This window comes from Pongo abelii, chromosome 9 (assembly GCF_028885655.2).
Source record: "Pongo abelii isolate AG06213 chromosome 9, NHGRI_mPonAbe1-v2.0_pri, whole genome shotgun sequence".
NCBI lineage: Eukaryota > Metazoa > Chordata > Mammalia > Primates > Hominidae > Pongo > Pongo abelii.
This window is the reverse complement of record NC_071994.2, coordinates 6,410,261-6,432,700: the sequence shown is the minus strand read 5'-3', so window position 1 is coordinate 6,432,700 and position 22,440 is coordinate 6,410,261. Positions and strand designations below refer to the sequence as shown.

Below are 22,440 nucleotides of genomic sequence, written 5' to 3'. Positions count from 1 at the left end.
TGTGGATAAAGATGCTGTAAATATCCGTGTGCAGGTTTTTGTGTGGACGTAAGTTTTTTACTTTACTTGAGCAGATACCAAGGAGTATGATTGCTGTATTGTACAGAAAGAGTATGTTTACTGTTTGGAAGAAACTGCCAAATTGTGTTCCACAGTGGCTGTACCATTTTATATTCACACCAGCAATGAATGAGAGTTCCTCTTGCCCCACATTCTTGCCAGTGTTTGACGATGTGTCTTGGGTTTGGCCATTTTAATAGATGTGTTGTGCTATCTCATTGTTGCTTTAATTTGCAGTTCCCTATTGATGTATGATGTTGAACATGTTTTCAAATGCTTACTTGCTGTCTGTAATGTTTGCTCAGGTCTTTTGTCCATTTTTTAATCAGGCTGTTCATTTTTTTGAGTTTTAAGTGTCTATATATAAAATATATTTTTATATATATAATATAATATATACATTTTGAGACGGAGTTTCGCTCTTGTTGCCCAGGATGGAGTGTAATGGCACAGTCTCAGCTCACTGCAACCTCTGCCTCCTGAGTTCAAGTGATTTTCCTGCCTCAGCCTCCGGAGTAGCTGAGATTACAGGTGCCCGCCACCATGCCCAGCTAATTTTTGTGTTTTAGTAGAGATGGGGTTTCACCATGTTGGTCAGGCTGGTCCCAAACTCCTGACCTCAGGTGGTCCACCCACCTCGGCCTCCCAATGTGCTGAGATTACAGGCATTAGCCACAGCACCCAGCCTTCTTTATATATTTTTGGATAATAGTTGATTATCAAATGTGTTGTCAGATTTTGATCAGGATTGCATTGAATCTGTAGATCAAGTTAGGCAGAACTGATATCATGACAATATTGAACCTTCTTATCCATGAACATGGAATATCTCTTCATTTGTTTAGTTCTTCTTTGGGGTCTGTCATCAGAGTTTTATAGTTTTCCTTATATAGATCTTGTACATATTTTGTTTTATACCTAAGTATTTCATTTTTTGGATATGTTAATATAAATAATTTTTTTTTTCATTTTCAAATTCCACTTGTTCCTTGCAGGTATATAGGAAAGCAGTTGATGTTTGTATATTAACCTTGTAGCCTGTAACCTTGGTATAATGGCTTATAAGTTCCGGGACTTTTTTTTTTTTTTTTTTTCCAATTCCTTCAGATTTTCTCCATCATGTTGTCTGTCAACAAAGACAGTTTTATTTTATCCTTTCCAATCTGTATACTTTTTATTTCCTTTTCTTATTGAATTAGCTAGGACTTCCAGTATATGATGGAAAAGGATGAAGAGAGGGAACATCTTTGCCCGCTTCCTGATCTTAGTGGCAAAGCTTTAATTTCTCACCATCAGTTATGATGATAGTTGTAGGTTTTTGATAGATGTTGTTTATCAAGTTGAGGAAGCTTCTTACTATTCCTAGTTTTCTGAGTGCTTTTTGAAATCATGAACAGGTGTTGGATTTTGTTAAATGCCTTTTCTGCATCTGTTGATGTGATCAGGTGAGTCTTCTTGAACCTACTGATGTGATGGGTCATATTAATTGATTTTAAAAATTATTTATTTTGAGACAAGAGTCTCACTTTGTCACCTAGGCTGGAGTGCAGTGGGATGATCTTGGCTCACTGCAGCCTTGGCCTCCTGGGCTTGAGCAATCCTCCTGTCTTAGCCTCCCAAGTAGCAGGGACTACAGGCGTGCGCCATCATGCCCGGCAAAAGATTTTTGATTATTAAAGCAGCCTTGGATGGGCACAGTGGCTCACACCTGTAATCTCAACACTTTGGGAGGCCGAGGCAGACGGATCACTTGAGGCCAGGAGTTTGAGACCAGCCTGAGTAACACAGCGAAACCACTTCTTAACTAAAAATACAAGAAAAAAAAAAAGCTACGCCTAATTTTTTGAGACTCAAAAAGAGTCTCAAAAAGAAAAAAATTAAAGCAGCCTTAAATACAATAAATATTTGGTTGTGGTATATAATTTTTACATATAATGCTTTTTATGTATAATTATTTTTATATATTGATTCAGTTTTCCCATATTTTGTTGAGGATTTTTATATCGTTGTTCATGAGAGATATTGATTTGTACTTGCCTTGTAGTGTCCTTGTCTGATTTTGGTATTATGGTTATGCTGACCTCATATAATGAATTAGAAAGTATTCTGTCTGCGACCGCCGGGCGCAGTGGCTCGCACTTGTAATCCCAGCACTTTGGGAGGCCGAGGCGGGTGGATCACAAGGTCAGGAGATCGAGACCATCCTGGCTAACATGGTGAAACCCTGTCTCTATTAAAAATACGAAAAATTAGCCGGGCGTGGTGGCGGGCACCTGTAGTCCCAGCTACTTGGGAGGCTGAGGCAGGAGAATGGCGTGAACCCAGGAGGCGGAGCTTGCAGTGAGCCGAGATCGCGCCCTGCACTCCAGCCTGGGCAACAGAGCAAGACTCTGTCTTAAAAAAAAAAAAAAAAAAGCATTCTGTCTGCTGCTTTGTATTTTCTGGAAGCAATTTTAGAGAATTGGTATAATTTTTTCCTTAAATATTCAGTAGAATTCACCAGTGAACCCATGTGGGCCTAGTGCTTTCTATTTTAGAAGGTTATTATTCAAATTTTAAATTTATAGGCCCTTAAGATTATCTCTTTTTGTGTACATTTTGGCAGACTGTTTCTTTCAAGGAATTGTTCCATTTCATTTAGGTTATTAAAATTTCGAGCATAGAATAGTTGATAATATTTCCTTATTCTTCTAATGCCCATGGTATCTGTAGTAATGTCATTTTTCATTTTTGGTATTGGAAATTTGTGTCTTCTCTGATTTCTCTTTCTCCTCAGCCTGACTAGAGTTGCGTTGATTTTATTGTTGTTTCCTGAAAACCACCTTTTGTCTTTTTCTCTCTTGATTTCCTGTTTTCAGTTTCAATGATTTCTGCTCTAATTCTTCTTTTCTTATGCTTACTTTGGAATTAATTTGCTCTACTTTTTCTGGTTTCCTAAGATAGAAGATTAGATTGTTGGTTCTGGATCTTCTTTTTTAGTGTATTACTCAATGCTATAAATTTCCTTCTAGACACTGTTTTTGCTGTATCCCACAAGTTTTGATAAGTTGTATTTTTCAAGGCCAGGTGCGATGGCTCATACCTGTAATCCCAGCACTTTGGGAAGCTGAGGCGGGCAGATCACTTGAGGTCAGGAGTTTGAGATCAGCCTGGCCAACATGGCAAAACCCTGTCTCCACTAAAAATACAAAAATTAGCGGGGCATGGTGGCACATGCCTGTAATCCCAGCTATTCGGGAGGCTGAGGCATGAGAATTGCCTGAACCTGGGAGGCAGAGGTTGCAGTGAATGTAGATTGCACCACTGCACTCCAGCCTGGGCAACACAGCAAGACTGTCTCAAAAAAAAAAAAAAAAAAAAAAAAAAAAGTTGTATTTTTTTTATTTAGTTAAAAATACTTTCAACTTTCTCTTGAGATTTCTTTTTTGACTCCCATGTTATTTAGAAGTATGTTATTTAATCTTCTGGTATTTGGGGATTTTTCAATTATCTTTCTGTTATTGATTTCTAGTTTAATTTCATCGTGGTCTGAGAGTACATTGTATGATTTCTGTTATGTGTTTTAAGGCTCAGAGTGTGGGCTTTCTTGGTGAATGTTCTATATGAACTTGAGAAGAATCTGTAATCTGCTGTTGTTGAAATAATGTATAGATGTCAATTATACCCAGTTGATTGATGGTGCTATTGAGTTCCATCATGTCCTTACTGATTTTCTACCTGCTGGATTTGACCATTTCTGATGGAGGGGTGTTGAAGTTTCCAACTATAATAGTAGATTCATCTGTTCTCCCTTGCAGTTCTATCAGTTTTTGTCTCATGTATTTTGACACTGTTATTAGGCAAATACACATTAAGGATTGTTATGTCTTCTTGGAATATTTCTTCGTTTATCATTATGTAATACCTCTCTTTAGCCTTGATAACTTTTCTTGTTATGAAGTCTGCTCTATCTGCAATTAATACAGCTACTCTTGTTAACTTTTGATTAGAGTTAACATGATATATCTTTTTCCATCCCTTTCTTTTTTTTTTTTAAACAGGGACTCGCTCTATAGCCCAGGCTGTAGTGCAGTGGCACAGTCATAGCTCAGTGTAACCTCCAAGTGTGTGCCACCACACCCAGCTAATTTAAAAAAATTTCTTTTTTGTAGAGATGGTGTCTCGCTGTGTTTCCCAGCCTGGTCTTGAGCTCCTGGGCTCAAGCAGTCCTCCTATCTCGGCCTCCCAAAGAGTTGGGATTATAGGTGTGAGGCCAGCCCCCCATTCCTTTACTTTTGATCTACGTGTGTCTTTATATTTAAAGTGGCTTTGTTTTCTTATTTTTGGTTTTTATATTTTTATTGGGAGCCACAGGGGAACGGCTTCTTCCCTGTCAATGGAGGTGCTCACAATTTTCTCAGCCACTCCAAGCTTGGGCCCTAGAGCACCTGGGGGGTCCTGATGGTGGCTGGACACATCAAGCATGTTCTCATCATGTAGAAGGGGCACTGGGTAGTTGTAGGGTGTGTCCTGATTGATCATGATGGCCTACTTGGTGTAGGAGCTGAGTAGGGGCAGAATCACAGAAGCTGGTGATGGTTGAGGACACATTGGCTCAGGCATTCTTGAGGAATGCAAAAAGTCTTGCTGCCATCTTGATCTTGAAGGTGACAACAGCTAGGTTCCTTGTAGACAACATATAGTTGGGTCTTATTTTTTGATACATTCTGAAAATTGCTCTTTTAATTGGTGTATTTAGACCATTGACCTTTAATGTGATTATTGATAATAGTTGGATTAATATCTGTGATATTTATTGCTGTTTTCCAGGTTTTGCCTTTTTTTTTTTTTTTTTTTTTGAGGCGGAGTCTCCCTCTGTTGCACGGGCTGGAGTGCAATGGCGTGATCTCAGCTCACTACAAGCTCTGCCTCCTGGGTTCATGCCATTCTCCTGCTTCAGACTCCAGAGCAGCTGGGACTACAGGTGTCCGCCACCACGCCCGGCTAATTTTTTTGTATTTTTGGTAGAGACGGGGTTTCACCGTGTTAGCCAGGATGGTCTCGATCTCGTGACCTCATGATCCGCCCGCCTCGGCCTCCCAAATATTTTTTTGTTCCTGCTTTTGTCACATACACTTTTTCTGCCTTTTTTGGTTTTAATTGATCATTTTGTATGATTTCCATTTTTATCTTCTTTCTTAGCATATTTGTTAAACTATTTTTTTGACTTTTAAAGGGTTACACTGGAGTTTGCAACATATATTTGCAGTTAATCCATGTCCACTTTCAAATAACACTACAGAGGTAGCGCACATACAGGTATTACACCTCGTTTTATTGTGGCTCACTTTATTTCACTTTGCAGATACTGTGTGTGGGTGTTTTAATGAACGAATTGAACGTTTATGGCAAACCCGTATTTGCCAGGGTATCAGCGCCATTTTTCCAGTTGCATGTGCTCACTTCATTAGCATTTTTTATTGGTAAAATACTTATAATTAAAGTCTGTGCTTTTTTTTTTTTTTAAGACATAATGGTATTGCACACTTAGTGTAAATATAATGTTTGCATATGGGAAACCAATATATTCGTGTGACTCACTTTATTGTGACATTTGCTTTTTTGTGATAGTCTGGAACTGAACCTGTAATATCTCCGAGGTATGCCTTTACCAGTAATAACAAATATTTCTGATTCTGCCTTCCTGTCTCATTGTTGTCATTCATTTTACTTATTCATAAGCACGCATAAATACATAAGGAAGCATACTTAATCGAGTACATTGTTATTGTTACTATTTTGAACAAACTACTGTTAATTAAGAATAAGAAAAATCAATTTTTTTTGAACCTTCACTTAATTCCCTCTCCAGTACTCTAATCTATGTTTCCTACCTGGATCATTTTCCTTCTCTCTGAAGTAATTTTGGCAACATAGGTTTACTGGAAACAAATCCCCTCAAATTTTGTTTGTGTCTTTCACTTTGAAGGATACTTTTGCAGGGTGCAGAATTCTAGGTTGGTGTTATTTTCCCCCTCTCGGTACTATAAATATTTTGTTCTACTCTTTCCTGCTTGCATGGTTTCTAAGGAGAAGTTAGATGTGATTCTTGCCCTTGCTACCTTGCAGGTAAGGTTCCTCCCACCTTGATTTCTTTTAAGATTTTTTTTTTGATTTTCTGACATTTGACTATGATATTGCTTAGTGGTGTTTTATTTTGGTGGGGGGTAAGTGGGGAGGTCATTGCTTGGCTTTTTACTGGCATTGTTTCCTGAGCTTTCTGGATCTATGGTTTGGTGCCTGACAACAATTTGGAAAAATCTCCTTCGTTATTACTTCAAATATTGCTTCTTTCCTCTTTTTTCCAGATATTCCCATCACATATGTTATACCTTTTGTAGTTGTCCCATAGTTCTTGGATATTTTCTGTTTTTTTTTTTTTTGTATTTTTTCTCTTTCCTTTTCAGTTACAGAAGTTTCTATTGTCATATCCTAATGTTCAGATTCTTTCTTCAGCCGTGTTTAGTCTACTGATAGATCCACAGAGGGATTCTTCATTTCTGTTACAGTGTCTTTTTCTCTAGCATTTCTAATGGATTATTTCTTAGAATTTCCATCTCTCTGCTTATGTTATCTTTCTGTTCTTGCTTGTTGTCTGCCTTTTTCACTAAAGCCTTTAGCATATTAATCATGTTTTTTAAAAAATTGCTAGTGGCCGGGCATGGCCTATAATCTTAGCACTTTGGGAGGCTGAGGCAGGCAGGTTGCTTGACTCAGGAATTTGAGACCAACCTGGTCAACTTGATGAAACCCCATCTCTACAAAAAGTACAAAAATTAGTTGGGTGTGGTGGCACACACCTGTAGTCCCAGCTACTTTTTGGGGCTGAGGCAGGAGGATCACTTGAGCCTAGGAAGTCGAGGCTGCAGCGAGCCTTGTTTGTGTCACTGCACTCCAGCCTGGGTGACAAAGTGAGATCCTGTCTCCAAAACAAATAATTGCTGGTTTTGGTTTGGTAATTCTGCCATTGCAGCCATGTTTGACTCTGGTTCTGATGCTTGTTCAGTGTGTTTATTAAAAAAATTTTTTTTTCAGAGTCTCAGTGTTTAAACCAGAAGGTTGTTAAGTGTCTTTTGCTGTGTGTGCTTGTGTGTGTGTGTGTGTGTGTGTGTGTGTTTGTGTTTGAGACAGTCTTTCTCTGTTGCCCAGGCTGGAGTGCAGTGGTGCAATCATCTTCTAGGTGCAAGGATCCTCCCACCTCACCCTCCTGAGTAGCTAGGACTACAGTCAGACACCACTGTGCCCAGCTATTTTTTTTTTAAATTTATTTTTTGTGGAGATGGGTGTTGCTGTGTTGCCCAGGCTGGTCCTGAACTTCTGGGCTCAAGCAGTCCTCCTACTTCAGCCTCCTAAAGTGTCGGGATTATAGGTGTGAGCCACCAGTCCCAGCCCATTTTAACTGTTCGGAGTGTACCGTTCAGTGGCATTAAATACATCCACATTGTTGATCAACCATCACCACCATCCGTCTCCTGAATGGTTTTCATCTTCCCATACTGAAACACAGTATCCATTAAATCATCTTTTGGCTTCCCTGGGCCACATTGGAAGAAGAGTTGCCTTGGGCCAAACATAAATTACAGTAACACTAACGATAGCTGATGAGCTTAAAAAAAAAAATCACACAAAAAACAACGTTTTAATAAAGTTTATGAATTTGTGTTGGGCCTCATTCACAGCTGTCCTGGGCCACAGGTTGGACCAGCTTGCAGTAAACACTAACTCCTGCTCCTGCCCAGACCCTGGCAACTGCCATTCTACTGTCTCCACGAATTCGACTACTCTGAGTACCTTATGTAAATTGCATCACGGTATCTGTCCTTTTACCACTGGCTTCAAGCACGGTGTCTTCAAGGTTTACTCATGTTGTAGGATGTGTCCGAATTTCCTTTCTTTTTTTATTTTTAAATTTTTTGGAGACAGAGTCTTGCTCTGTTGCTGGACTACAGTGGCATGATCATAGCTCACTGCAACCTCATACCCCTGGGCTCAAGGGATCTTCCCACCTCAACCTCCCTAGTAGCTGGAACCGTAGGTGTGCACCACCATGCCTGGCTATGTTTTATTTTTATTTTTTGAGGTCTTGCTATGTTGCCCAGGCTGGTCTTGCCTGGCTTCAAGTGATCCTCCCACCTTGGCCTACCAAAGTGCTGGGATTTCAGGCGTAAGCCGCTGCGCTTAACTAGAATTTCCTTTAAGGCTGACTTGTATTTCATTATATGTATATACAACATTGGTTATCCATTTATCCATCAATGGACACTATATTGCCTCTGCCTTTTGGCCATTGAGAGTGATGCTGCCAAGAACATGGGTGTATAAATATCTGTTGAAGTCTCTGCTCTCAGTTCTTTAGGGTATATACCAAGAAGTGGAATGGCTAGATCATATGGCAGTTCTCATTCTACTTTTTTGAGGAGCTACCATACTGTTTTCTATGACTGCACCATTTTACATTCCCCCAGTGGCACATGAGGGTTCCACTTTGCCCACATTAGCTAGCACCTCTTTTTGAGTGCTTATAGACATGAGCTGTACAGTGGTTTTCAAAGCATTGTTGGTTGCTTAAATCTTTCTGGCAGCAAAATCCAGGGAGGGTTTCTTTGTAGAATTTACAAGGTCTGTGTTACTATATTTTCCTGGTTTTCTTCCTACCATTCTTGGCCTCTCTTAATTTTCTTCCGGGCCACTTTCACATTTTGTTCTCCAGCCTTTCTTATTTTCCACACTGTTCCTTGGGTGGTCTCCACTTTCATGGCTGAACTTACCAGATATGTGCTAATGATGTTCATATCTACTTCTAAACCTGATTTTCTGTTGAGTTCCAGTGCTTACTGGGCATTTCCACTTGTGCTCATTCTGCCCTCAAAGCAGTTATGACCCTGGAAATGTAGGGTCTAAGTGCTGGTGAGCCTGAATCCTGATACTTCCAAAGACTAGTTATTTGCTCTCTGAGCTTCAGTTTCCTCGCTTACATATGGGAAGGATAACAGTTATTTTAAGGATTAAATGATAGTTCATGTAATATTTATATTACAGTATACATTGGTGGTAGTTAACATGTCTAGCCATTATCACTATTATTCTTTGTATAAATAATTTCTCCCTCTATTTCATAAATTTTTAAAAATTGTCATGAAATTATGTAATCAAAAGGTGCTGCCATTTTTAATTTTTAATTTTTTAGAGACAGAGTCTTGCTTTGTCACCCAGGCTGGTGTGCAATAGTACGATCATAGCTTGTTGCAACTTTCAGTCCTCGGTTCAAAGTGATCCTCCTGCTACAGCCTCTCAGTAGCTAGGACAATAGGTGTGAGCCATCATGCTTGGGGTTTAAAAAAAAAAAAAAAAAAAAATATATATATATATATATATATATGTGTATGTATGTATTTAGGTATGTATGTGTATATGTATGTATTTAGGTATGTATATATGTATATATACGTATATATCTAATACATATATGTATATATGTATGTGTATATATGTATGTATATATGTGTATATGTGTATATATGTATATATGTGTATATATGTATATATGTGTATATATGTATATGTATGTGTATATATGTATGTATGTGTATATATGTATATGTATGTATATATGTATGTATATGTATGTATATATATGTATATGTACACACACACACACACACACACAGTAGAGATGCCCAGGGTGGTCTCAAACTCCAGACCTCCCAAAGTACTGGATTACAGGCGTGAGCCACTGCACCTGGCCAGGGTACTGTTATTTTTATTAATCTTGTATGTCATGATAGTACTCTTTTAAAAAGCTGGTACCCCGCTGGGCGCTGTGGCTCACGCCTGTAATCTCAGCACTTTGGGAGGCTGAGGCGGGCGGATCACAAGGTAAGGAGATCAAGACCAACTTGGCTAACACGGTGTAACCCCGTCTCTACTAAAAATACAAAAAAGTTAGCCAGGTGTGGTGGCGGGGGCCTGTAGTCCCAGCTACTCTGGAGGCTGAGGCAGGGGAATGGCATGAACCCAGGAGGCGGAGCTTGCAGTGAGCCGAGATTGCGCCACTGTACTCCAGCCTGGGCGACTGAGCGAGACTCCGTCTCAAAAAAAAAAAAAAAAGAATAAATAAAAAAGTATAATTAGATTTTTTTGTAACACAAAGAAAGGATGAATGCTTGATGTGATGGTTACATCATTTACCCTGATGTGATTATTATACATTACATGCCTGTATCAAAACATCATGGCCGGGTACGGTGGCTCACGCCTGTAATCCCAGCACTTTGGGAGGCCGAGGCAGGCGGATCACGAGGTTGGGAGATCAAGACCATCTTGTCCCACGTGGTGAAAGCCCCCGTCTCTACTAAAAATACAAAAATTAGCTGGGTGTGGTGGCACACGCCTGTAATCCCAGCTACTCGGGAGGCTGAGGCAGGAGAATGGCGTGAACCCAAGAGGCAGAGCTTGCCGTGAGCTGAGATTGCGCCACCGCACTCCAGCCTGGGCGACAGAGCCAGACTCCATCTCAAAAAAAAAAAAAAAAAGCTGGTACCTATACGCAAGTGTATCAGCAATAGATGAAAGGACCTGTTCCCTATATTCCCCTCCCAGTGTTAGTTTTAATTATTTGTGATTTGTTTGCTGGTTCACTGGATATAAAGGAATACCTTATGGATTTTCATTAAGAAAATTAATGAAAAATTAATAAAAAGCTTAATACTAAATACTGGCTTGCATTTTGGTTTCTTCTTGACTGATTGCCTGATCACTGGGTTTCTATTTCTTTGGTTCCCACTAGGTATTGTATAAGCTTAAAAATTATCCTCTGGTATTTTGAGTTTACTCCCCTTTTTGAAAGGACTTTCTCTTTTGTTTTAATCTCTGTACTTTATGTCATTGCTCCTCTATTGTCTGGATCTTAACCGCCCCCCAGCCCCATTATTGAGAACTGTATTTACAGCAAGCCCCTTAAAAACAAATTTTATGTTTGTTTTTACAATATACAGTTAATTTCTTAGTGTCATCAGCTATAAATGGAGTTATGAGAAATAAATGAAAATTATTCAATAAATATTTCAGTGCCTGTGAAGTGCCAGGCTCAAAAATGTTTAAGAACTGCCTGGCACATATGAGATCCTCTGTAAAAGTAGTAGCCATTGTGATGTACCATAAAGTTTACTTTTCATAATTTGGGAGGCAGTAGCATGATGGAAATAGGGTGGCATTTTTGTGTCCTTCCCTAGCCACTTCCCTACTGTGTTACCTGGGTGAGTTACTGTCTCTCCAGCTCAGATTATTTGTAAAACATGATATAACTTACAGTACAAGATTGTGAGGGTCAAATGCAAATGTGTGAATACATTTGGTAAAGCAAAGTACAAATGCTAAAACCCTTAAAAAACAATCTTTTCTTAGCACCTTCCTTTGCAAATATAGATTGCATTATTCTTTTGTAACAGCTTTATTGAGACATAACACCCACTTAACGCATACAAGTTAATGTTTTTTAGTATATTCATGGAGTTGTGCAACTGTCATCACAATCACTTAGAATATTTTCATTATTCCACAGGAAACCCTATACCTGTTAGTAATCACTTTTCATTTTTCTCTCATCCCACTATACCTAGGCAACCACTACTGTACTTTCTTTTCCTATAGATGTGCCTATTCTGGGCATTTTATATAAATGGAATCATACAAACGTGGTCTTTTTTTGGGACTAGCTTTTTCCCTCTTAGCCATGTTTTCAAGATTTATCTGTGTAACATATATGAGTACTTCATTTCTTTCTTTTGTCAAATAATACTCATTATGTGGGGAATATTACCTTTTATTCATTCATCAGTTGATAGATACTTGGATGTTTCTGAGTTTTGGCTTTTATGAATAATGCTGCTGTAGACATTTATATACAAATTTTTCTGTGAAAGTATGTTTTAATTCTCTTGGGTACATACCTAGGAGTAGAATTATTGGGTCATATGGAGCTCTGTGTTTATTCTTTTGAGAAACTGCGAGACTATTCTCCAAAGTGTCTACACCATTTTACGTTCCCACCAGCAATGTGTAAGGATTCTGATTTTGTCACATCCATGCCAGCACTTTTGTTTTTTGAGATAGTGTCTCACTCTGTTGCCCAGGCTGGAGTGCAGTGGTGCAGTCACAGCTCACTGCATGATAGCCTTGACCTCCTGGGCTGAAGTGATCCTCCCACCTCAGCCTCCCAAGTAGCTGGGACCACAGGCATATGCCACCATGTCTGGCTAATTTTTTTGAGTTTTTCTTTTCTTTTCTTTTTTTTGTTGTTGTTGTTAAGGCAAGGTTTCACTACGTTGTCCAGGCTGGTCTTGAACTCCTGGGCTCAAGTGATCCTCTCCTCTCGCCTTGGCTTCCCAAAGTTGTTGGGATTACAGGTGTGAGCCACCATGCCCAGGCTTTCCCATCCCTTCCCATCCCTCCTTCCTTTTTGAGATGGGGTCTCTCTGTATTGTCCAGTCTGGATGGGGACTCATGGATTTAAGCAATCCTCCTGCCTTAGCCTCTCTAGTGGCTGGGACTGTAGACGTGTGCCACTGCGCTTGCCTCATTTGGTTTTTTTTTTGGAGACAGTCTTTGTCACCCACGCTGGAGTGCAGTAGTGCAATCTCAGCTCGCTGCAACCTCCGCCACCTGGGTTCAAGAAATTCTTGTGCCTCAGCCTCCTGAGTAGCTGGGATTACAGGTGTGTGCCACCGCATCTGGCTAATTTTTGTATTTTTAGTAGAGTCGGGGTTTTGCCATGTTGGCCAGGCTGGTCTCGAACTTGGCCTCAAGCACTTCACCCACCTCAGCTTCCTAAAGTGCTGTGATTACAGCAGTCTACTGTGCCTGGCCTCACTTGCCCATTTTAAAATTGTGTTGTTTGTCTTTATTACTAAGTTGTAGGAGTTTCTTATCTATTCTGTATTCTTGTCTTTTTTTTTTTTTTTTTTGAGACAGAGTCTTGCTCTGTTGCCCAGGCTGGAGTGCAGTGGTGCAATCTCAGCTCACTGCAAACTCCGCCTCCCAGGTTCACGCCGTTCTCTTGCCTCAACCTCGCGAGTAGCTGGGACTACAGGCGCCTGCCTCTACGCCCGGCTAATTTTTTTTTCTTTTTTTTTTGAGATGGAGTCTCGCTCTTTCACCCAGGCCGGAGTGCAGTGGCGCGATCTCGGCTCACTGCAAGCTCCGTCTCCCGGGTTCACGCCATTCTCCTGCCTCAGTCCCCCGAGTAGCTGGGACTACAAGCGCCCACCACCGCTCCCGGCTAATTTTTTTTTTTTTTGTATTTTTAGTGGAGACAGGGTTTCACCGTGTTAGCCAGGATGGTCTCAATCTCCTGGCCTCGTGATCCACCTGCCTTGGCCTCCCAAAGTGCTGGGATTACAGGCGTGAGCCACCGCGCCCGGCCTCTGTATTCCTGTCTTTTGAGACAGGGTTTCACTCTGTCACCTGGCTGGAGTGCAGTGCTGCGATCACTGCTCATTGCAGCCTCGACTTCCTGGGCTCAGGTGATCTTCCCACCTCAGCCTCCTGAGCTGCTGGGACTACAGGCGTATGCTACCACGCCTGACTGATTTTTTTGTATTTTTTGTAGAAACGGGGTTTTACCACGTTGCCCATGCTGGTCTCAAACTCCTGGGCTCAAATGGTCCACCTGCCTCGGCCTCCCAAAATGCTGGGACTACAGGCATGAGCCACTGCACCCAACCTTGTATATAAATCTTTTATCAGATATATGATTTGTCAGTATTCCATTCTTTGGGTTTTCTTTTCACTTCTTGATGGTGTTATTACTGAAGGATGCAAACTTTTAATTTGCAGTGCAATTTATCTTATTTTTGTTTTATCTCGTGTTTTTGGTGTCATATCTAAGAAAGTTTTGCCTAATCCGTGGCCACAAAGATTAACTCCTGTGTTTTTTTCTGAGTTTTGATTGCCTCATTTTTAACGACTATATTTCATTGGTTAGATAAAAGAACCTTGGTTCAGATGAGATCATTGTTGTTTATTGTTGGATATTTAGGAACCATGTATTTGTGGATGACTTGGATTGTTTGTTCTGTGGTTTTCCCCACAGTGTCATCTTCCTCTATATTTAGACATTTCTTTTTCTATTATAAGCTCTTTGGACATTATTATATGTGACTTTGTGCTCAGTATAAACACCTTAGAATAAAAGAATAATTGGACCAAGGGGTATATAGATTTTAACACCTTTTTGTTATCAGTGGCCAGAAAAATTACCCCAGTTGCTATTTTACCAGCAGTTCCAGTCAGTTCTATGTTAATACATTTTAAAACTTGTTTTATTAGGGGTAAATTTGGACATGCAGAAATTGAACAGTATAATGAAACTATCAGTTACCCAGCTCCAACAACCATACACTCAAGGCCAGTCTTGTCCCACTTAACTTCCCCATTTCCCACTTCTCTTCTATATTATTACTATTTAAAAACTCTATTGAATCACAATAGAAATATGGAAAAGTACATCTAATAAGCAGATTTTCATAACCTGAAATCCACGTGGGCAAGCAGCCATCACATGTCTCCTTGTGTCCACTTCCAGTCACACCCTCTCTAGGGGCAGCCGGTATTCTAACAGCTAACAGCACTGATTAGTTTTGCCCAGTTTTGTTTCTATTAAATAGAGTCTTACAGTAGGTACTCTTGTGTCTTTCTCTTGCCGTTGTTTGTAAAATTACTGAAGTCATTGCATACGGTTGATTATTTGTTACTGTTGCTTCACAAAATTTTGTCATATGAAATTGTTCTATTGTTGATGGACATTGGATAGATGGTAGTTTTGGGCTGTTACAGATATTGCTGCTCTGAACATTCAGTTTGTGTCTTTTGGTCAACAATATATGTATGCATTTCTGTTGTTCAGTATACCTAAGGGTGAAATTGCTAGGGCATAGAGGTATATGTATAGTGGTGGCATCTACTAAAGCTATTGTACCAAATTAGCCTTCCATCAGCAGTGTGTGAAAGTTCCACTCACTCTGGATCCTCTCCAGTATTTCATCCTTTTCATTTTAGCCATGCTGGTAGCTGTGTAGAGATGTCTTAGGGCAATTTTAATTTACAGTAGTGAGGTCATACGTTTATTGGTCATTTGGATATCCTTTTTTATGAAACGTATATTTAAGCCTTTTATTTTTTTCTATTATCTTTTTTCTGTTTGTATTACCTTTGTATTTTTTGCTGCATAATAAATTATCCCCAAACGTAGTGGATTAAAACAGCAATAAACATTATCTTGCAGTTTCTGGGAGTCAGAAACTTGGGAGTGGCATGGTTGTCTGCTTCTGGCTTGGGTGTGATTAGTCCTCTGAAGCCTTCATAGATCCGCCGGAGGATCTGTTCTAAGGTGGCTCATTTACATGCCTGGCAAGTAGGTTCTGGTTCTGGCTGTTGGTGGGAGACCTCAGGTCGTTTTCACATCAGCTTTTGCCAGGGATGTCTGAGTTTCCTGTTCTCAGGACATGGTGATAACTTCCCACTGAGAGAGTGATTCAAGAGAAAGAGCCCTCAGTGGAAGCTATCATTTTTGTGACCTAGTCTTGGAAGTCACGTAGCATCTAGCTTTGCCATGTTCTGTTTGTTAGAAGAGAGGCACATTGTGGACTTTTAAAAAAGTGACAGGGTCTTATTCCGTCACCCAGGCTGGAGTGCAGTGGCGCCATCACAGCTCACTGCAGCCTTGACCTTCCCGGCTCAAGGGATCCCCCCACTTCAGCCTCCTGAGTAGCTGGGCCCACAGTTGCGTGCACCACCACACCTGGCTCAGTTTTGTATTTTTTGTAGTTGGAGTTTTGCCATGTTTCCCAGGCTGGTCTCAAACTCCTGGGTTTGAGCAGTCCTCCCACCTTGGGATTATAGGCAAGAGCACTGTGCCCAGCTGAGATGTATTTTAAAACAACAGTAGGATTTTTTTTTAATTTTGGACAGGCATCTCTTGTCAGATGTATATATCGTGAATATCTTTACCTATTCTGTGGGTCCTCGTTGTGTCTTTTGAGGTGAAGGAGTTCTATTAAATTTTTTTTCCTTTATTGTTAGTTTTGTCCATTATATTTTGAAGATATTCAAATAATTATTGCTTCTTCTATAAATATGTTGGTATATGTTCTCAGAGAATAAGGACTCTTAACCATAACAACCACAAAGCCTCACATCTTAAAAATAAGATGAACACACATTTGCTTGATATTATTCAATACTTAGACTTGAAAGTTCTGGTTGTTTCATGTGATAACTTTTTTGTGTGATTTTCTAATTTTGGCAGTGGCAAATCAGGATCCAGATAAGAGCTACCTTTTTTTTTTTTGTCTATGGGTTCCTCGTTTTTTGCTCTTCTCCCACCATGCCGTCCATTTATGGGAGGACTGGGCTCTTTGTTTTGTGGTATTCCCCACAGTGTTGTGTAGCCTCCGTTTTATGTGCACTGGTAGTTGGATCTTGAGGAAGTTTCTCTTGGAGAATAAACTTTGTTGGACTCTCACTTTAAAACTTTTTTTTTTTTTTTTTTTTTTTTGAGACGAAATCTCACTCTGTTGCCCAAGCCAGAGTGCAGTGGTGTGATCTCAGCTCACTGCAACCTCCACCACCTGGGTTCAAGCGATTCTCCTACCTCACCCTACATACAGGTACGTGCCACCATGCCTGGCTAATTTTTATATTTTTAGTAGACACGGGGTTTTACCATGTTGGCCAGGCTGGTCTTGAACTCCTGACCTCGTGATCTGCCTGCCTTGGCCACCCAAAGTGCTGGGATTACAGGCGTGAGCCACTGTGCTCAGCCTAAAACTTTTATCTGAAAATGGTGCTGCTTCTTTGGTTGTGATCTGTCTCTGGAGGTTGAATGTGGAGCTAAATTGAAATTTTTAAGGGCTTCTAACCTAAATCACATTGAAATTCATTTAGACTAGAGCTGTTCAATACTTAAAGGGTAAGGGTGTTCATTTTGGAAGGTACTTCCACCGCCTTCCTTTTCTGTGTGTATGGGAGGCCAGTGGCAGTCTGGTAATCTTGAGTGCATCACGCCCTCACTGGCAGTTCACAATGTTGCAGGGCATTGTCAGCATGGATTTCGCTGTTGTTAGTTTTTTCATGTTTATTGTCTACTTGTTTTCTCCTTGTGCTTGTCGGCTGGCTTTCCTTCTCTTGTTGCCAGTTTTGGAGTTGTGATGAACAATATGTTAAGGGTTGATAACTCAAAATTCTTAAGTTCTTTGTGGGTTAACATTGAATTTGTAGTGTTCTCCAGTCTCTTTCTTTTCCAACAGAAACTTTCATGATGAAAAATTAGAAGAATAAATTACAATGTGATTAACCTTGCACGTTGAAGAAGTAGACAAATTATTATTATTATTTTGAGACAGGGTCTCACTCTGTCATGTAAGCTGGAGTGCAGTGGCGTGATCTCGGCCAGTGCAACCTCTGCTTCCCAGGTTCAAACGATTCTCGTGCCTCAGCCCCCTGAGTAGCTGGGATTACAAGTGTGCACCACCACACCTGGCTGATTTTTGTAGTTTTAGTAGAGATGGGGTTTCACCATGTTGGCCAGGCTGGTCTCGAACTCCTGGCCTCAAGTGATCTGCCTGCCTTGGCCTCCCAAAGTGCTGGGATTACAGGTGTGAGCCACTGTGCCCAGCCTTCAAATTATTTCTTAAAATGCGTGTGTATCCAGAGTTTAAACTGAAAGAGTTGTTTTCTTAATTCCAACTGTATTTTTAAAGTATCATTCAACTTCAAGTAATAATTAAATTTTTCATGTTTTGTTTATAAGTGAATGTATGTAAATGATACCAATTTTTGGCCACTAATTCATTCAGCAGATACCTTGGGTGCCTACCCTGTGCCAGTCCTAGTGCTTCCTGTGCTTTGGTCATACAGTAAGTCCTCACTTAACACCATTAACAGGTTCTTGGAAACTGCAAACTTAAGCAAAATGACATAGAACTGAACCAGTTTTGTCTGCCTCATCAGTGTTATAATGGAATGGCGTTATTCAAGAACCTGCTGTATGTTGTTTTGCTTAAAGTCGCAGTTTGAAAAAACATGTTGACACTATTAAGTGAGGACTTAACTGTGTACATGGTTAAAGATGATGGACATGGTGCTGGTACCCTCGTGAAATGCTCAGGACAGTGTTTCTACGAAAGACAATGCAGGCTATGTATGTAATCTTAAATTTTCTAGTAGCCACATGAAGAAAGTAAAAAACGCATAAAATTAATTTTAATATGTTTTATACAACCCATTATGTCCAAAATATTATTTCAACATATAATCAGTAGGAAAATCGAGATGTTTTCATATTTTTTGTACTAAATCTTTGAAATCCATTGCATATTTTATACTCTTAGTAACTCTCAGATGAAACTAGTCATATTTCAAGTGCTCAAAAGCCATATGTGGCCACCATAGTACAGAGCATATATCAGAATTATTATCATTATTGTTCATGCTCACATGGGAGTTGCAGGGGGCGCTGACCAAGAACCCAAGTAAACAGTGGGTTGGAGGGGCCAGAGGAGACTGGGAGATGAATTAGGAAGCTGTGTCCAAAGGGTATCTTAAAAGATATTTATGGATGAATGCATACTCCAGTTTACCTTATTCCAGGTTGTGGCAAAAGATGCAGAGAAGGGAAAGTGTAAGGCGGAACTGACAATGTTTTGTTGAATTGGATTGGAAGGGAAAAGAGGAGCCAGGGCTGTTTTCCAGGCTGCCTTTCACAATTAGGGTATGCCTTTTACTGAGCTGTGGAGGGCATGGTGAAGGAGGAGGTTTGGTTGGATGGGCAGCGTGTAATGGAGAGCAAAAGCTCCATTTTGGAGATTAAATACCGATAATGTGCTTGTGAGATATCCAAAGGGAAATGTCTGCTAGTCATTGGGTTACCTGTGTTTGAAATGCCATGATGGTTGTTTTGGTTTTATAAATTTGGACCTTAGTTGTGTTTATGGAGAGGAATTTTTGTTTGTTTGTTTTTGTTTTTGAGACGGAGCCTTACTCTGTTGCCCAGGCTGGAGTGCAGTGATGTGATATTGGCTCACTACAACCTCCGCCTCCCAGGTTGAAGCGATTCTCCTGCCTCAGCCTCCCGAGTACCTGGGACTACAGGCGCACACCACCACGCCTGGCTAATTTTTGTATTTTTTAGTAGAGACAGGTTTCACCATATTGTACAGGCTGGTCTCAATCTCCTGACCTCGTGATCCGCCTGCCTCAGCCTCCCAAAGTGCTGGGATTACAGGCGTGAGCCACTACGCCCTTCCCTGGAGAGGAATATTTTAAAAACCCACGGAAATGGCTTCGTTTATTCAACAGAACTTGTCTTGAATCTCCCAGCGCTTTGTTTTAGTTGCTGGGGAAACAGCACAAATAAAACAAATGTGAATTTATTTCGAGCAAATGTGGTGCACTCAGGGAAGTGTGCTAGGTCCACAGCCTGACCTCTGTGGGAGCCTCTGTGTTATCAGTGGGACAGAAGAAGGAAGGAAGGAAGGAGAGGAGCAGCCCTCCAACTAGGGAGACTGAGAAATGGCCAGTGAGAGAACAACGAGTGTGTGACATCACAGAAACCAGGAGAGGAGAATCTTCTAGTGAGGAGGGTCTTCTGGGGGACTGCCTTGCATGCTGCTGAAAGTGAGGTGTACGTGAGGACAGAAGAGTTTCATTTGGATTTAGCCCCATCTGGAGGTTGTCAGTGACCTGAAAGAGCAGTTTGAGCTGAGTGGTAGAGAGATTGCAGATTGGAATGAGGTGAAGAGGGAATGCTATCAGACAAAGAACTCTTCTTCTTTTTTTTAAATAACCCCTACAAATCATTGAGAAGACCAACCCAGTAGAAAAGTAGACAAAGGATATAAACAGACAGTTGGCAGAAAAGTGAAGTATAAATGGTTCTTCAATATATGAACAGTGCCTAACCTCACTGAAGAGAAAAGCAAATGCATTGTTGACCAGGTGTGTGGAAACAGGCTTTCACACATCACTTGGGGAATATGGGTAGGGCTGACCTGCGTGGAGAGCCACTTGGCCATGTACCTCATTGGAGAGCCACTTGGCCATGTGCCTAATTAGAAGCACATATTCTTTGATCCAGCAGATCCACTTCTGGAAATACTGGCATATTTTGTAATAGCAAAAAGTGAAAACTAAATGGTCATCAGTGGTGGCCTGGTTTAAATCAGCAGTAAAACAAAGGAATGTCTATACCAGGTAAAGCATTATATTCTTGAAGAAAGTAGAAGTTGTTTGTTTTTTTTCTTACTATGCTGTAAGTCAGGTTGAGAGTTACTTTTTTTTTTTCATTAAAATTTTTCAAGATTGAGAAATATACAGGTGGGTCTGGTATAGGCCACACAATATATATAGAAAGGTGCCTTTGAAAAGAGCTGTGTAGAGCTTGTCCTTCTGCCCTGACCCTCTACTTCTTCACGTTTCACTTAAGTCAGTAGGCTATATTCCCTTCTCCAGATACCTGTTAGGATTCTTTTGAGTGGATTCTTTCCTATTTCATCTATGTACTGGGTTATACACCATAGGAAAGGATATCTTACAATATCTTTATGGATGAATGCACACTTCAGTTTACCTTATTGCAGCTGAAAGTAAGTGTACCCCCTGTCAAGAGAGCATCCCGTTTTACTTGGTTTGGCTCATTGACAAAGTAAGCAAGCTCCTGGTGCAATTTGAGAGCCCTGAAAGCAGCGGTGGGGATTCTACTGTAGCTGTCTAGTGTAGGAAGATTTTCTTGGTCAAGTTTTTGTTGGGGGAAAGAACAGTCCAAACCTTTGTGAGCTGTGTGTTCTCATCCCAGCTACACGCACCTGGCTGTATAGAACTTTTTGCAGTTTGGCCTTCTTTGGAGATAGCAGTGTGTTTTTACGTGTGGACTAAAGCAAAAATGAAAAACTAGGCACATGCCAGTAGACCAAATCAACCTCCTAGCAGAGCACATTGACATTGTACAACTTTACAGCCTCTGTCATTGGGGTCTGGTTTCAATTTACTTCATTTCTTAAGAGTTTAAACTGGTATTTATAATTTATTTTTCTTTATTTCTTTGAGTATCTTGGTTTCACTTATTTTATTTGTTCTTTTCTATGTCTTCTTAGATCTAAAGGAATGAAGAATTTTAGGATTTGAAGTGTCTTAAGTAATTATTTAGTCTAAACCTCTCATTTACAGATAAGAAAACAAGCTCAGAGAGATGTGGTGACTTGCTCAAATAGTGACAGAACTTCCTCGGCCATATGGAGGGGTCATATAATACCCTTGTGTCATCAGTTTGAGGTACCTCCCATAATTTTAAGGGGTATGTGGCTTTAATTACATTACTACTGTTTGAATGAAGAATATTAATTTATATGCTGCACTAGTTCATTTAGAATCGTGGACACAGTCGAGTTGAACTCTTACATTTTTTGGTTGAGAAAGTTAAGACCTAGAAGATGAGAATTTATTCATCCAAGATTACAGGCCATAAACATTTATTCTGTGCTTAGATTTTTAAAAATTGAATTATTTTTATTTATTTATTTAGAGAGATAGGGTCTTGGTATGAGTGTGCTTAGTTTTAACGTGAGTCAGAGCAGTGCTGTCTAGTAGAACTTTGTATTAGGTTGGTACAAAAGTAATTCCAGTTTTTGCAATAAAAAGTAATGGCAAAAACCATGATTACTTTTCACCAACCTAAAATAAGTAGTTAAAATTAATTTAAAATTCAGCTCCCGGGGGAGTGGGATGGAACAACAACAAAAAACCAGCTCCTTTGCCTTCCTAGCCACGTTTCAGGTGCTCAGTAACTGTGTGTGGCTGTGGGACTGGGCAGCTCAGCCGTAGAGTGTTTCCCTTTCTTGTTAATCTTTTTTTAGAAATGCTAATGGTGGAGACTAAGGCATACGAGTATGACTAGAATTGCCAGCTACACATTAGAAGGTTTAGGTTCAAAACTGGGAGTAAAGACTTAACTCTGGGAGCTTGGGATAGTGCTGCAAATAGTCCTGGCCTGAGCCTTTTCTTCATTCATGTTTTATCCTTTTTTTCTTTATTTTTGGACACTGATAAGAACCTGTATGAGATTGTTTCCTTTTTTCCCCCGCTTTGTAGGTATCTTGTTTTGCCAGTTTATTAGGTTGGTGCAAAAGTAATTTTGGTTTTTGCCATTACTTTTAATTGCAAAAACCACAATTACTTTTGCACCAACCTAATAAAAATCCCACCCTTAAGCTTGAGTGCTCAAGCAATTTTCTTACCTCGGCTTCCTGAATAGCTGGGACTATAGGCATGCACCACCACGCCTGGCTAATT

General features: G+C 40.2%; 1 protein-coding gene across 50 annotated transcripts in view; it reads left to right on the top strand.

Moving 5' to 3' along the window:
* PPP6R3 (protein phosphatase 6 regulatory subunit 3) overlaps nucleotides 1-22,440 on the top strand; it is a 153,460-nt gene that overhangs the window by 21,900 nt on the left and 109,120 nt on the right. For 11 of the 50 annotated variants that reach the window (XM_063727985.1, XM_063727983.1, XM_063727980.1 and 8 more), the window contains one exon: nucleotides 21,319-21,445. The gene's annotated coding sequence lies outside the window, so the exon portion shown is untranslated. 50 annotated transcript variants of the gene reach the window in all.